The sequence below is a fragment of the Zea mays genome, chromosome 10, assembly GCF_902167145.1.
Source record: "Zea mays cultivar B73 chromosome 10, Zm-B73-REFERENCE-NAM-5.0, whole genome shotgun sequence".
NCBI lineage: Eukaryota > Viridiplantae > Streptophyta > Magnoliopsida > Poales > Poaceae > Zea > Zea mays.
This window is the reverse complement of record NC_050105.1, coordinates 59,970,553-59,987,961: the sequence shown is the minus strand read 5'-3', so window position 1 is coordinate 59,987,961 and position 17,409 is coordinate 59,970,553. Positions and strand designations below refer to the sequence as shown.

Below are 17,409 nucleotides of genomic sequence, written 5' to 3'. Positions count from 1 at the left end.
GAAACGAATGTCATATCATTAATATATAACAGAGTTCTATACAAAATAGTTAAATAATTACATCATACGAAGTCAACGATCCATCAACCAAAGGTGACTGGGAGACGACGGCCTAGACCACTCACGAACTCATCACAACATCCTTCATGCGCCTCATCCTGTGGTACCTGTTCATGACCTAGGGGATGTGAGTACAGCAAGGGTGACCTCACATACATTCATCGCTCAACAAGTTGTGGGAATAATGCGCATGAACTCACCAAAGGTGGGAGCTCATGTGAAGTGTAAGGCTTACCAAAGGAGATGGTTAAAGCTGAGCATTGCTTTTAGAGTTGGTCAAAATTTTATTAGCAGTTACTAAGTATAAGTAGATACCAACCCAAATAAATAAGAGATCAAGATTAATAATAACACCCACAATGCAATGCATATGACAGGTTTAGTTTAGTTCCATAAATTAATCATGCGAGAGTCCTGAGTCGCTCTTGACCGTGAGCATGGCTGATATGTCAGTTTTACACTCTACAGAGGTTGCGCCTGAAAGGGAAATGTGCCCTTGGGCCATTTCTAAGTATTTTGGTGATTGAGTGCCAACACAAGTGGTCATGTGTTAATCTATGCCAAATGATGGACAAAGTGAAAATCAACATAAAGGTATGTTTCTAAGTCTTAGTACTTTGTTTTAAGGACTAATGTATTGTGTCTAAGTACTGGAAACAGGAGAAATCAATTTGGAAAAGAGATGGCTTTGTTCAGCCAAAGACAGTTCAGTCTGGGAGCACCGGACTATCCGGTGGTGCACCGGACAGTGTCCGGTGCGCCAGGCTGGCTCTGGTGAAAAGGCCTCTCTCGGGAATTCGTCGGCGGCGTACGGCTAAAATTCACCGGACTGTCCGGTGTGCACCGGACTATCCGGTGAGCCAACGGTCGGCCGAGCCAACGGTCGGCCGCGCAATCCGCGCGTGACGCGTGGCCGGGCCAACGGTCTGAAGGGGGCACTGGACTGTCCGGTGTGCACTGGACAGTGTCCAGTGCGCCAACGGCTCCAAATCTCCAACGGTCGGCTGCGCCAAAACAGGAAAGAAATCCGCACCGGACAGTGTCCGGTGGTGCACCGGACTGTCCGGTGCGCCAGGCGACAGAAGGCAAGAATTGCCTTCCTAGAATGCTCTCAACGGCTCCTAGCTGCCTTGGGGCTATAAAAGGGACCCCTAGGCGCATGGAGGAGTATACCAAGCATCCCTTGAGCATTCCTAAGCACCAAGACCTCATTTCCGCGCATTCGATTCTTTGTGATAGCAACTAGAGCTCCATTTGAGTAGAGAACTCTTTGAGTTGTGTTGAGAGCTCAAGTTGTGACTTATGTGCGTATTGTTGCTCTGATTTTGTGTCTTGTGTGTGTTGCTCATCCCATCCTTACTTCCGTGATTCTTTGTGTTAATCAAATTGTAAGGGCGAGAGGCTCCAAGTTATGGAGATTCCTCGCAAGCGAGATATAGTGAAACAAAGCAAAACACCGTGGTATTCAAGTGAGTCTTTGGACCGCTTGAGAGGGGTTGAGTGCAACCCTCGTCCGTTGGGACGCCACAACGTGGAGTAGGCAAGTGTTGGACTTGGCCGAACCACGGGATAAACCACTGTGCCTCTCTGTGTTGATCTCCTTGTGGTTATTGTGTTTTGCAAGAACTCCTCTCTAGCCACTTGGCTTTATTGTGCTAACTCCTAATCAAGTTTTGTGGCATTAAGTCTCAAGTTTTTACAGGATCACCTATTCACCCCCCTCTAGGTGCTCTCAATTGGTATCAGAGCCGTTCTCTTCAAGAAAGGGACTAATCTCCCGAAGGGATGGATCCTAAGGGAAAGGGGATAGTGATCAATGACAAGGAGAAGGAGTCCTTCATCAATGAGCCGAAAGACGACAAGCCCACTGACTCAGGCTCAAGTCATAAGAAGAAGGACGGGAAGAAGAAGAGGCGTATCAGGAAGATCGTCTACTACGACGACAACGACGAGTCTTCTTCTTCCCAAAAGGACCACGACGACAACGACTACGAGAAAAGGAAGACGGTTAATTCAAACTTTTTCTTTGATTATTCTCGTATTCCGCAAAATTCCAATGCTCATTTGCTTTCCATTCCCCTCGGTAAACCTCCTCACTTTGATGGAGAGGACTACAGATTTTGGAGTCACAAAATGCGTAGCCACTTGTTCTCCCTCCATCCAAGTATATGGGAGATAGTAGAAAATGGAATGCACTTTGATAGTACGGATAGTCCCATGTTCATCAATGAACATATTCATAAAAATGCACAAGCTACTACTGTGTTGTTAGCCTCATTGTGCAGGGATGAGTACCATAAGGTGAGCGGCTTGAACAACGCCAAGCAGATTTGGGACACCCTCAAGATCTCACATGAGGGGAACGATGTCACCATGCTCACCAAGATGGAGTTGGTGGAAGGTGAACTAGGAAGGTTCGCAATGATCAGGGGGGAGGAGCCAACCCAAACATACAACAGGCTCAAGACCCTCGTCAACAAAATAAGGAGCTATGGAAGCACGCGATGGACGGACCACGACATCGTCCGCCTAATGCTAAGGTCTTTCACTGTCCTTGATCCACATCTTGTAAACAATATTCGTGAAAATCCTAGGTACACCAAGATGTCACCCGAAGAAATACTTGGAAAGTTCGTAAGCGGGCGGATGATGATCAAGGAGGCAAGATACGTCGATGAGGCATTGAATGGTCCAATTCATGAGCCTCAAGCCATTGCACTCAAGGCAACAAATAGCAAGGAGACGCTACCTAGCAAGGTGGCACAAGTTTAGGCAGCGGGGCTCAATGAGGAAGAAATGGCCCTCATCATCAAGCGCTTCAAGACAACGCTAAAGGGTCGCAAGGAGCATCCCAAAAAGAGCAAGACGAAGGGAAAGCGCTCCTGCTTCAAGTGTGGTAAGATTGGTCACTTTATTGCTAACTGTCCCGATAATGATAGTGACCAGGAACAAGGAAAGAATGGGAAAAGAGAGAACAAGAAGGTTTACAAGAAGGCTAAAGGCGAGGCACACCTTAGAAAGGAGTGGGATTCGGATTGCTCTTCGTCCGACTCTGACGACGAAGGACTCGCCACCACCGCCTTCAACAAATCGACTCTCTTCCCCAACGAGCATCACACCTGCCTCATGGCAAAGGAGAAGAAGGTAAGTACTCGAAATGCTATTACTTATGCCTCTTCTAGTGATGATGAATCTAGCGATGATGAAATAGACTATGCTAGTTTGTTCAAGGGCTTAGATAGAACTAAAATCGACAAGATCAATGAATTGATTGATGCTTTGAATGATAAGAATAGATTGTTAGAAAAGCAAGAGGATCTTTTGTATGAAGAACATGATAAATTTGTAGAGGCACAAAAATCTCTTGCTTTAGAAGTTAAAAGGAATGAAATGCTTTCTTGTGAACTATCTACTTGCCATGAGACCATTTCTAGTTTAAAAAGTGTTAATGATGATTTAAATGCTAAACTAGAAGTAGCAAATAGATCTAACTCTTGTGTAGAACATGTTGTGGTTTGCAATAGGTGTAAAGATTTTAATGTTGATGCTTGTAGTGAACACCTAGTCTCCATTTCTAAATTGAAGGACAAAGTGGCTAGTCTTAATGCTCAACTTAAGACTAGCAAAAGTGAATTTGATAAACTAAAATTTGCAAGGGATGCCTACACGATTGGTAGACACCCCTCAATTAAGGATGGACTTGGCTTTAAGAGGGAAGCCAAGAACTTAACAAGTCATAAGGCTCCCATCTCCGCCAAGGAGAAAGGGAAGGCTCCTATAACTAATAGTAGTCAAAAGAATCATGCTTTCATTTATGGTGATAAGAGATATTCTAGAAATGCTCATTATAATAGGAGTTGTAATGCTTATGATTCAAATGCCATGTTTGCTTCAAGTTCTTCCATTATGCATGATAGAAATTTGGCTAAGAAAAATGTTATGTCTAGAAGAAATGTTGTTCATGTACCTAGGAAAGTAAGTAATGAACATTCTACAATTTACCATGCTTGCAATGCTTCCTTTGCTATTTGTAGAAAGGATAAGAAAGTGGTTGCTAGAAAATTAGGGGCAAAATGCAAGGGAGACAAACCTTGCATTTGGGTTCCTAAGACTATTGTCACTAACCTTGTAGGACCCAACAAGAGTTGGGTACCTAAGACCCAAGCCTAATTTGCCTTGCAGGTTTATGCATCAGGGGGATCAAGCTGGATTATCGACAGCGGATGCACAAACCACATGACGGGGGAGAAGAAGATGTTCACCTCCTACGTCAAGAACAAAGATTCCAAAGACTCAATCATATTCGGTGACGGGAATCAAGGCAAGGTTAAAGGACTAGGAAAAATAGCAATTTCTTCCGAGCATTCTATCTCTAATGTGTTTTTAGTTGAATCGCTTGGATATAATTTGTTGTTCGTTAGTCAATTATGTAATATGGGATATAATTGCTTATTCACAAATGTAGATGTGTCTGTCTTTAGAAGGAGTGATGGTTCATTAGCTTTTAAGGGTGTATTAGACGACAAACTCTACTTAGTTGATTTTGCTAAAGAGGAGGCCAGTCTAGATGCATGCTTAATTGCTAAGACTAGCATGGGCTGGCTGTGGCATCGTCGTTTAGCACATGTGGGGATGAAGAACCTTCACAAACTTCTAAAGGGAGAACATGTAATAGGTCTAACAAATGTAACCTTGAAAAAGATAGACCTTGTGCAGCTTGTCAAGCAGGTAAACAGGTGGGAAGCTCTCATCATACCAAAAATGTGATGACCACATCAAGACCTTTGGAGTTGCTTCATATGGACCTCTTTGGACCCGTCGCCTATCTAAGCATAGGAGGAAGTAAGTATGGTTTAGTAATTGTTGATGATTTTTCCCACTTCACTTGGGTATTCTTTTTGCAGGATAAATCTGAAACCCAAGGGACCCTCAAGCGCTTCCTAAAGAGAGCTCAAAATGAGTTTGAGCTCAAGGTGAAGAAGATAAGGAGCGACAACGGGTCCGAGTTCAAGAACCTTCAAGTGGAGGAGTATCTTGAGGAGGAAGGAATCAAGAACGAGTTCTCCGCTCCCTACACACCACAACAAAATGGTGTAGTAGAGAGGAAGAACAGGACTCTCATTGACATGGCAAGGAAGATGCTTGGAGAGTTCAAGACCCCCGAGCGGTTTTGGTCGGAAGCCGTGAACACGGCTTGCCACGCCATAAACCGGGTCTACCTTCATCGCCTCCTCAAGAAGACTTCATATGAGCTTCTAACCGGTAACAAACCCAACGTTTCGTACTTTCGTGTATTTGGGAGTAAATGCTACATTCTAGTGAAGAAAGGTAGGAATTCTAAGTTTGCTCCCAAAGCTGTAGAAGGGTTTTTGTTAGGCTATGACTCAAATACAAAGGCGTATAGGGTCTTCAACAAATCATCGGGTTTGGTTGAAGTCTCTAGCGACGTTGTATTTGATGAGACTAATGGCTCTCCAAGAGAGCAAGTTGTTGATCTTGATGATGTAGATGAAGAAGACGTTCCAACGGCCGCAATTCGCACCATGGCGATTGGAGATGTGCGACCACAGGAACACCAAGAGCAAGATCAACCTTCTTCTTCAACAATGGTGCAACCCCCAACTCAAGATGATGAACAGGTTCATCAAGAAGAGGCATGTGATCAAAGGGGAGCACAAGATGTCCAAGTTGAAGAGGAAGAAGCACCACAGGCCCCTCCAACTCAAGTTCGAGCGATGATTCAAAAGAACCATCCCGTCGACCAGATTTTGGGTGACATTAGCAAGGGAGTAACCACTCGCTCTAGATTAGTTAATTTTTGTGAGCATTACTCTTTTGTCTCTTCTATTGAGCCTTTCAGGGTAGAAGAGGCCTTGCTAGATCCGGACTGGGTGTTGGCCATGCAGGAAGAGCTCAACAACTTCAAGCGTAATGAAGTTTGGACACTGGTGCCGCGTCCCAAGCAAAATGTTGTGGGAACCAAATGGGTGTTCCGCAACAAGCAGGACGAGCACGGGGTGGTGACGAGGAACAAGGCTCGACTTGTGGCAAAAGGTTATGCCCAAGTCGCAGGTTTGGACTTTGAGGAGACTTTTGCTCTTGTGGCTAGGCTAGAGTCGATTCGTATTTTGTTATCCTATGCTGCTCACCATTCTTTCAGGTTGTACCAAATGGATGTTAAGAGCGCTTTCCTCAACGGGCCAATCAAGGAGGAGGTGTACGTGGAGCAACCCCCTGGCTTTGAGGATGAACGGTACCCCAACCACGTGTGTAAGCTCTCTGAGGCGCTCTATGGACTTAAGCAAGCCCCAAGAGCATGGTATGAATGCCTTAGAGACTTCTTAATTGCTAATGCTTTCAAGGTTGGGAAAGCCGATCCAACTTTATTCACTAAGACTTGTGATGGTGACTTATTTGTGTGCCAAATTTATGTTGATGACATAATATTTGGTTCTACTAACCAAAAGTCTTGTGAAGAGTTTAGCAGGGTGATGACGCAGAAATTCGAGATGTCGATGATGGGCGAGTTGAACTACTTCCTTGGGTTCCAAGTGAAGCAACTCAAGGACAGCACTTTCATCTCCCAAACGAAGTATACGCAAGACTTGCTCAAGCGGTTTGGGATGAAGGACGCCAAGCCCGCAAAGACTCCAATGGGAACTGACGGACATGTCGACCTCAACAAAAGAGGTAAGTCCGTTGATCAAAAAGCATACCGGTCCATGATAGGTTCCTTGCTTTATTTATGTGCTAGTAGACCGGATATTATGCTTAGTGTATGCATGTGTGCTAGATTTCAATCCGATCCAAAGGAGTGTCACTTAGTGGCTGTGAAGCGAATTCTTAGATATTTAGTCGCTACGCCCTGCTTCAGGATCTAGTATCCTAAGGGGTCTACCTTTGACTTAATTGGATATTCAGACTCCGATTATGCTGGATGTAAGGTCGATAGGAAGAGTACATCAGGGACGTGCCAATTCCTAGGAAGGTCCCTGGTGTCGTGGAGTTTTAAGAAACAAACCTCCGTTGCCCTATCCACCGCTGAGGCCGAGTACGTTGCCGCAGGACAGTGTTGCGCACAACTACTTTGGATGAGGCAAACCCTCCGGGACTTTGGCTACAATCTGAGCGAAGTCCCACTCCTATGTGACAATGAGAGTGCTATCCGCATGGCGGATAATCCTGTTGAACACAGCCGCATAAAGCACATAGACATCCAGCATCACTTTTTGAGAGACCACCAGCAAATGGGAGATATCAAAGTGTTTTATGTTAGCACCGAGAACCAGCTAGCCGATATCTTTACCAAGCCTTTAGATGAGAAGACCTTTTGCAGGCTGCGTAGTGAGCTAAATGTCTTAGATTCGTGGAACTTGGATTGATTTGTAGCATACATGTGTATTATGCCTTGATCATGATCCTTATGCATTTTGTTGTTTATTTATGGTGCTCAAGTTGTACAAGCACTCCCCAGACCTCACAAGTCCATTTGCAAGTGATGCACATATTTAGGGGGAGATGTGCTACAACTTGACTCTTTGGGACTAACCAGGTGGTTGAGTGTTCTTAAATTAGTCTCAAAGGAGGATTGAAAGGGAAAGGTGGACTTGGACCATGAAAGACTTCCACTGCACTCCGATAAGAGGGTAACTTACTCCAAGTTCATCTCCATGTCTCTTATTGCCTTTTGCTCTTAATTGACAATTTTGGTGAGGCAATGGGGTTTAAGGGCCAAGATTGATCCCGTTTTGGTGCTTGATGCCAACGGGGGAGAAAATAAGGCCAAAGCAACAAATGGATCAGCTACCACTTGAGAATTGTGAAAAATAGTAGAGTTAGGACTTTTGATTTGTCAAAATTCTAAATGTCTCTTTTTGTCAAAAGTTGGTCTCTTGTGGGGAGAATGTTTGATTATGGGAAATAGGGGGAGTTTTTGAATCAGTGATCAATTTCTCTTGGAATACCTTTCTCTATGCTTCAACAAATGAATTTGACTTAGAGATAGGAAATTGAGTTTAGTTTGCAAAAACAAACCAAGTGGTGGCAAAGAATGATCCAAATATGCCAAATTAACAAATTTGTGTTCTTATTTGCATTGATGTTGCACATCTTTGTATTGCTTTTGTTGTGTTGGCATAAATCACCAAAAAGGGGGAGATTGAAAGGGAAATGTGCCCTTGGGCCATTTCTAAGTATTTTGGTGATTGAGTGCCAACACAAGTGGTCATGTGCTAATCTATGCCAAATGATGGACAAAGTGAAAATCAACATAAAGGTATGTTTCTAAGTCTTAGTACTTTGTTTTAAGGACTAATGTATTGTGTCTAAGTACTGGAAACAGGAGAAATCAATTTGGAAAAGAGATGGCTTTGTTCAGCCAAAGACAATTTAGTCTCGGAGCACCGGACTGTCCGGTGCGCCAGGCTGGCTTTGGTGAAAAGGCCGCTCTCGGGAATTCGTCGGCGGCGTACGACTAAAATTCACCAGACTGTCCGGTGTGCACCGGACTGTCCGGTGAGCCAACGGTCGGCCGTGCAATCCGCGCGTGACGCGTGGCCGGGCCAACGGTCTGAAGGGGGCACCGGACTGTCCGGTGTGCATCGGACAGTGTCCGGTTTGCACCGGACAGTGTCCGGTGCGCTAACGGCTCCAAATCTCCAACGGTCGACTGCGCCAAAACAGGAAAGAAATCCGCACCGGACAGTGTCCGGTGGTCCACCGGACTGTCCGGTGCGCCAGGCGACAGAAGGCAAGAATTGCCTTCCTGGAATGCTCTCAACGGCTCCTAGCTGCCTTGGGGCTATAAAAGGGACCCCTAGGCGCATGGAGGAGTGTACCAAGCATCCCTTGAGCATTCCTAAGCACCAAGACCTCATTTCTGCGCATTCGATTCTTTGTGATAGCAACTAGAGCTCCATTTGAGTAGAGAACTCTTTGAGTTGTGTTGAGAGCTCAAGTTGTGACTTGTGTGCATATTGTTGCTCTAATTTTGTGTCTTGTGTGTGTTGCTCATCCCATCCTTATTTCCGTGATTCTTTGTGTTAATCAAATTGTAAGGGCGAGAGGCTCCAAGTTGTGGAGATTCCTCGCAAGCGGGATATAGTGAAACAAAGCAAAACACCGTGGTATTCAAGTGAGTCTTTGGACCGCTTGAGAGGGGTTGAGTGCAACCCACGTCCGTTGGTACGCCACAATGTGGAGTAGGCAAGTGTTGGACTTGGCCGAACCACGGGATAAACCACTGTGCCTCTCTGTGTTGATCTCCTTGTGGTTATTGTGTTTTGCAACAACTCCTCTCTAGCCACTTGGCTTTATTGTGCTAACTCCTAATCAAGTTTTGTGGCATTAAGTCTCAAGTTTTTACAGGATCACCTATTCACCCCCCCCCCTCTAGGTGCTCTCAGCGCCCTTTACCCACAAGTCGTGTATCCCGTTCAGCCAGGGTTTGCAAGGCCCTTAGACACTTCCGAGGTGAATGGCAAGGGATCCACTACGAGGCCTTTACAAAGTTCCAATAGCTTCAGAAAACCTGCTACGGTTTCTAAGAAGGGCAATATAAGAATCCCTCGTCCGAAAAGCCATCGCAGCATGATCGATCCGAGAACCTCCCTATACGCAGCTCCTCTACCACCCTTGCCCCTTTCGGGTAAGGTAGTCCTCCACTAGCTTTCCTAATTAGTCAGCCAAGGGCGACCCATTCCACCCTTGTGGTAGCACGGATATCTCAAGTTAAGCTCCATGTTCCAATTAACACAATGATCTTGTCATGAACAATAATTGAACAACAACATAACTGGAACATGATCATAATGTAACATTAATCCCAAAACCAGGTATAGCAATAGAAAAACTACCCAAGAGTTCAGTGGTAAATAAGGTGAGGGATAAACAAATCTAGGGAAACCTTTTAGGTCCCATCAAATTAACCTGAGCATGTCACAGTGATTACCATGAGCATTATTAGGTAAAGAAGAGTGATCAAGGGCACAACTTGCCTGTAACTCAAATTTCCAGGTACCAACATGGTCTTCAAGTGACTCGTAACCTCACTGCTAGTCGTAGCAATACAAACAAACATGGTATATGCAAATTTAACATCACACCAAACATATGAACAAACCGCATAAAAATATTCTACGCGATACTACAAGAGCGCAGGTTCGAGAACGACTAAAATCAGAGTTACAGATAAAAAGATATAATATTCTAAAGTTTTAGGTGGTTAAACGGTAAATCTTTTATTCTTTATTAATTAATATAAGCCAGAAAGGTTATGACAAATAAATAACTAATTTATCTTTAATCTAGTTTATAACTCGACTAGAGGTTATATTTTAGTCACAATATTATTATGGATATATTAACTTTGTTTAGAAGGTTTAATTCCATTGAGCATAGGTTAAATGAATATTTATTTATGAACTCATGTTATTTGATAAAGTAATGTTACAAAGACGTAGGCAACATTATTACGAAGCTAACACAATTTGAATGGATCAAATCGGAGTTACCATACCGTTGGATCCAAAGTCAATGGCCGAGATCCAACCATGCCAGTGCCCACTCCCAGCCCTCGGATGGACGACTTACAGCCAAGATTTAAAGTGCCGAAGGGGGGTATACCCACGGTTCAATCCCAGTCGTCCAACCCAAATCTACAGCAGCTGACCCATCACCCACCTCTGGCAACCCAGAACGGCGGTGTGTGCGCACCACACGGCGGCGCCATAGCCAGGTGCTACCACTACCATACACAACCGCCCAAACTTCAACCCAAGAGTTGCTGCACGAAGAGGATATCACGTGGAGTTAGGTTAGGGGTACTATACCGGTGATAGATCGGTGCTGAGGGCCGACGACGGGGTTTGGCGGCTCCGCGAGGGTTCTTGACACCGACGAGCAATCCCAGCATCCCTATCGTCACATGCACCCTCGCGACGCCATGGAATAGGCCCCTGGAACCGGACGAAGATCTCCGGCCCAAACCGGACGCCGCAACGACGGTGAATCAGAGCCTTTATGGCGGCGGATCGCTCACCAATCTCTCCCCTCACACCGGTGAAACACACACGAAGCATAGGAGAACTCAAGGAAGGTTGCAAGGTATGGCGAGAGGCGAGGGACGCGGGTTCAAGTACCCGGTGGTGTGGCCGAATCGGGTGCAACCACCATCCCTGCATGCCGGAGTTGTTGTTCGTCCACCGACGGGGAGAGATGGGTACTATAACGGGGCCCACGAGTAGAGAGATGCGCGGGTCCTCACGTGGTAAAGGAGTCAGCTGGCGAGCGGGCCCGGGTATCAGTGAGGGAAGGAGAAGTATGATGAGGCAGAGTGTCTGCCAGGTGGGGCCCACATGTTGGTGCAATGGCAGTGCTGCGGGAATTGGCACATGGGCCGGAATGGACGGAAATCAGCCCAAGAACCGGTTTGCCCGTTTTTTTAGTTTTCTTTTATTTATCTTATTTCTTTTCTAATTCTCATTTCAAATCAAGTTTGTGTTTCAAATTAAATTCAAGTTTGAGTTTCCAAATTAAGAAATGCTCAATCAAAAATTTCAGCATGAGATGCAAGGCAAAAAATTATTATCCCATTTTCTATTTAACAAGGAATGTTTTGCAATATAAAATTAGTATTCACAAAAAATTGTTATCCCATTTTCTATTTAACAAGAAATGTTTTTCTATTTAAGAAATGCTCAATCAAAAATTTCAGCATGACCTAACTGTTGCTGTGTCATCTCCTTCGAGCAATGTATTGCCCAGTGGCCTTGCTCTCTATAGTGAAAGCATCCTCTACCTCTGTCACACCCGGGTTTTAGGAGAACCAAACCCGGGCGCGAATAATCAAATGTGTGCTGGGATCAAGCCTCACACATATGATGACTCATGGTACAGAAACACATGTCACGTCATTAATATATAATAGAGTTCTATACAAAATAGTTAAATAATTACATCATACGAAGTCAACGATCCAGCAACCAAAGTTGACGAGGAGACGACGACCTAGACCACTCACAAACTCATCACAGCATCCTTCATGCGCCTCATCCTGTGGTACCTGTTCTTGACCTAGGGGATGTGAGTAAAACAAGGGTGAGCTCGCATACGTTCATCGCTCAACAAGTTGTGGGGAATAATGTGCATGAACTTCACTAAAGATGGGAGCTCATGTGAAGTGTAAGGCTTACCAAAGGAGATGGTTAAAGCCGAGAATTGCTTTTAGAGTTGGTCAAAATTTTATTAGCAGTTACTAAGTATAAGTAGATAACAACCCAAATAAATAAGAGATCAAGATTAATAATAACACCCACAATGCAATGCATATGACATATTAAGTTTAGTTCCATAAATTATTCATGTGAGAGTCCTAAGTCGCTCTTGACCGTGAGCACGGCTGATATACTAGTTTCACACTCTGTAGAGGTCGCGCCCTTTACGCACAAGTCGTGTATCCCGTCCAACCAGGATGTGCAAGGCCATTAGACACTTCCGAGGTGAATGGCTAGGGATCCACTACGAGGCCTTTACAAAGTTACATTAGCATCAGAAAACCAGCTACGGTTTCTTAGAAGGGCAATATAGGAATCCCTCGTCTAAAAAGCCATCGCAGCATGATCGACCCGAGAACCACACTATACGCAGCTCCTCTACCACCCTTGCCCCTTTTGGGTAAGGTAGTCCTCCACTAGCTTTTGTAATTAATCAGCCAGGGGCGTCCCATCCACCCTTGTGGTAGCACGAATATCTCAAGTTAAGCTCCATGTTCCAATTAACACAATGATCTTGTCATGAACAATAATTAAACAACAGCATAAATGGAACATGATCGTAATGTAACATTAATCCCAAAACCAGGTAGAGCAATAGCAAAACTACCCAAGAGTTCAGTGGTAAACAAGGAGTGTGATAAACAAATATACGGAAACTTATTAGGTCCCATCAAATTAACCTGAGCATGTCAAAGTGATTAACGGGAGCATTATTAGGTCAAGAAGAGTGACCAAGGTCACAACTTGCCTATTACTTGAATTTCGAGGAACCAACTTGGTCTCCAAGTGACTCGTAACTTCGCTGCTAATTGTAGCAATACAAACAAACATGGTATAGTCAAAATTAACATCATACCAAACATAAGAACAAACCGCACAAAAATATTCTATGCGATACTACGAGAGCGCAGGTTCGAGAATGGCTAAAATCGGAGTTATGGTTAAAAAGATATAATATTCTAAAGTTTTAGGTGGTTAAACATGTCACACCTAGATTTAAGGGATAAAGCCGGGTGCGTCTCATATGTGCGCCAAAGAAGAACACCACATATAATGACAAAGTGTATAGAGATAAATGTCACAAGTATCATTATTACATAGCGGAAGTCTTACAAAAATAATTGAGAAGAATAAAGCAAACTAAATAATTATTCCTTGGCGCCATCAAGCTGACTGGGAGACGCCACCTAGATAAACTCATACTCCTCATTGTAGGGCTCCTCCTAGACCACCTGTTCTTCTCCTGTGGGGGGTTTGTATATCGCAAGGGTGAGCTCACAAAAGATCATAGCTCAACAAGTTGTGGGGAATAATGTGCATGAACTCACTAAGGTGGGATTTCATGTGAAGTGTAAGGCTGATCAATAAATAATGGTTAAAGTTGAGCATTGCTTATAATAAGTTGGTCAAATTTTATTAGCAGTTACTAAATGTAAGTAAATATCAAACCAGAGTAATAATAGATCAAATTAATAATAAACCACAATGCGATGCAAATGACAAATTGAATTTAATTCCATAAGTTACTCATATGAGGGTCTGAGCCGCTCATGACCGTGAGCACGGCTGATATACCAGTTTTACACTCTGCTGAGGTTGCGCATCTTTACCCATAAGTCATGTTACCCATCTGCCAAGGGGTCATGAATCCCATACACGTCTACCAACGAAGCGAGGTAGGGTAACACTATGAGGCCTTTACAAAGTTCCACTAACTTCAGAAAACCCGCTATAGTTTATAGGAAGCGCAATGCAGGGATCCCCCGTCTGACCGCCATCGCAGCAAAATCATCCCAAGAACCTCCCTACACCGACCACTCCCCTACTGCTCTTGCCCCTTTCAGGTAAGGTAGTCATCCACTAGCTTTCCTAATTAGTCAGCCAAGGGCGTCCCATACCACCCTTGTGGTAGCACTGTTTTCCCTGGTGGTTCTCCATGTTCTAATTAACAATATAATCTTATCATGAATAGTAAAAAACAAATTGATAATAAAAGCATGATCATGAATAATGTGTATCTTAATACCCAAAACCACATAAAGCAATAGCAGGTACTACCCAAAAGTTCAGTGGTAAACAAGGTATAAAGATAGTCAAACTAGGGTGACCTATTGGGTCCCATCAAAATTAACCTAGGTAGATCATAATGATTAATAGGAACATTATTGGGTAAATAGAAGTGATCAAGGGCACAACTTGCCTTCAACGAGCTCCTGCCCAACAATTTCCTCCTGCTGAACACCTGGGTCCTCAGTGGCTTGCTCGTCTATTCGCAACAATACAAACAAGCATAGCATAGAAAAATTAACATCACACCAAACAGCAGAACAGAATGCATGATTGTATTCTACACGTCGTAACGAGATCGTAGGTTCGAGAATCACTAAATTTGGAGTTACGGTTAAGGAGTATGATTTTCCAAAGTTATTAACTGTTTAGTATAGAATAAATCAAGTGATTAATTTTAATCTATTTTTCATGCTAAAACAAAGTTACCAGGTGATAAATAATATTAATACAAAATTACTGCAACTGGAATGGATTAAAAAGGAGCTAAAATGAGTTTTCTAGGGATTTAACAAGATTCTGGAATTATTTTTATATTAAAAATAATTTTCTATATGAACTTCTCTGATTTTTCTAATTCTCTGGAATACGCGCACTATTACCAGGGAGTTCGGGGGGTGAAAACATAAATTTCAGGGCCCTAATTTTAATTACTTCTTCACTATGTTGGACGACAGGTTAGTTTCCATCAAGGCCAGGGGCTCTTTTACAAATTACTCAGCCGAAACAGGATGGATTGTTTTCGGCCGCCCGATCTAAGTCCTAGGCCGTAGATTAGATCTGGCTGATCCCGCACCTGCCTCCTTTCTCAATCGCTGGATCAAAGATCAACATCACCGGTTTAAAGTAACGGACATCAACATCGCACGTCCGATTCAGATCACATGGCTTAAATTGGGCGCATCCGAACCGGTACCCTAGCGTCTAATCTCAGCCATCCACCATTGGATTGACGACTGAGATCACACGCCCCAATTACTGACGAAGCACGACGGTGGCGCTCGGTTTCCACGGCGGCGCCATCTCCGGCCAACAGCCCGAGCTGCCCCGGTGGCCGAAATCCCTAAACCGAGAGGTGCCAAAAGTAGATAGGGTGCTAGTGAGTTGGTGAGGACTTCTTACCAAGGGATTGCGTGGCGCAGAGCTCTACTGCCTACCACTTGCGGCATAGCAGCGAGTTCTCAGTCCGGCAAGCAATTCTGGGCACCCGGAATGATCCCCGAGAGCGATTCTTTGCACACACGTACCGTGCACGATGTCGAGCACCCACGACCCCTTCACGGCCACCAATCACCAACGTAGGCCCCAGAACACTGCGACGGACGTCGCTGACTCTCTTCCTCCTCCCTGGTTTGTTCTCTCGATGCTGGGTCGCTATGAGGTTGGTGCAAATGAGGTCACGAGGCACTCGAGGATCGGGTACTTATTACCCCATCCGAGCCTAGTCGGTTGGCGTGATTCCCAGAAGGCGGCAAAAGCGGCAGTGGCAAGTTCGCGGGCTGTTACGACGATGGAGCATACGACCCCGACCCACTAACCAGTGAGACATACGAGCAACGCGCGCAGAAGGCTCCGGCTGAGGAGCGGGCCCGCAATTCAGTGAGGAGACCGGGAGTGCAGGCGACAACGCGACTGTCCGGTGGGCCCAACGTGTCGGCGCCGTGCCCCTGAGTTGGGCCGAGCTCACGGGGTAACAGATTCCTGGGCCAAAAGCGAGGTAGCCGGTCGAACTAGGTTAGGTCTCTTTTTCTTTTCTTTTCTGTTTTCTTTTCCATTTATTTTTAAATCTCAAATTTGAATTCAAATTTTGTTGTGAAGTTCATGCTTAGATGAGACACTCAAATTCAAATACCAGTATGAACAGGTGCAGTTATTTGTTTATATATATTTTCTTTATATTTATATAGTATTTCCCTTATTCTTTATATCATTTGTTTCTTTTTATTTTCTAAGTGGTAAGTTTGGTCTTAAATCCCAATTTGAGCACTAATATATTTTTTATTAATATTATTTGTCGGCGTTTCGAGACCGGGGGGTCCCTAAGCCGACGAGTGAGTGTGCCGCGTGCCCCAGCCCAGATGGGTCGAGCGCGTGGGCGAGCGCGAAGGGGGGAAGGCAAGGTGGCCGGAGACGGGCGTGAGAGAGGTGGAAATCCCGCGGCCTTCGTGTTCGTCCCGCGCCCAGGTCGGGTGCGCTTGCAGTAGGGGGTTACAAGCGTCCACGCGGGTGAGGGAAGCGAGCGGCCCCAAGAGAGCGCCTGTCCCGTCCTCGTCCCCGCGCGGCCAACCTTCTCTAAGAAGGCCCTGGTCCTTCCTTTTATAGGTGTAAGGAGAGGATCCAGGTGTACAATGGGGATGTAGCAGAGTGCTACGTGTCTAGCGGAGGGAGAGCTAGCGCCCTAAGTACATGCCAATGTGGCAGCCGGAGAGATCTTGGCACCCTTCTGGTGTGATGTCGTGGCTGTCGGAGGAGCAACGGAGCTTGGCGGAGGGACAGCTATCGAAGTGGTCGAGTCCTTGCTGACGTCCCCCTGCTTCCGTAAGGGAGCTGAGAGCCGCCGTCGTCATAGGGCTTGCAGGGCGCCATCATTGCCTATCTGGCGGAGCTAGCCAGATGGGACACCGGTCTTGTTCTCTGCGGCCCGAGTCGGCTCGGGGTAGGGTGATGATGGCGCTTCCTGTTGACGTGGCGGGCCTGTGCCCTAGGTCGGGCGACGTGGAGGCTCCTCCGAAGCCGAGGTCGATTCTGTCTTCCATGGCCGAGGCCGAGCCCGAGCCCCTGGGTCGGGCGAGGCGGAGGTCGTTCGGCAGAGGCCAGGGCGGAGTCCGAGCCCTGAGGTCGGGCGAAGCGGAGTTCGTCGTCTTCTGGGGCTGAGCCCGAGTTCGAGCCCTGGGTCGGGCGGAGCGGAGTTCGTCGTCTTCTGGGGCTGAGCCCGAGTCCGAGCCCTGGGTCGGGCGGAGCGGAGTTCGCCGTCTTCCGGGGCTTAGCCCGAGTCCGAGCCCTGGGTCAG

General features: G+C 45.6%; 1 long non-coding RNA gene across 1 annotated transcript; it reads right to left on the bottom strand.

Annotated features, from left to right (window-relative positions):
- On the bottom strand, positions 1–11,299 carry LOC103641116 (uncharacterized). Its single transcript, XR_560099.4, has 2 exons — positions 10,890–11,299; positions 1–167 (listed from the first exon to the last, which is right to left on the bottom strand). It is a non-coding gene; the product is annotated as an uncharacterized lncRNA (long non-coding RNA).
- Between the last annotated feature and the right edge of the window lie 6,110 nt (positions 11,300–17,409).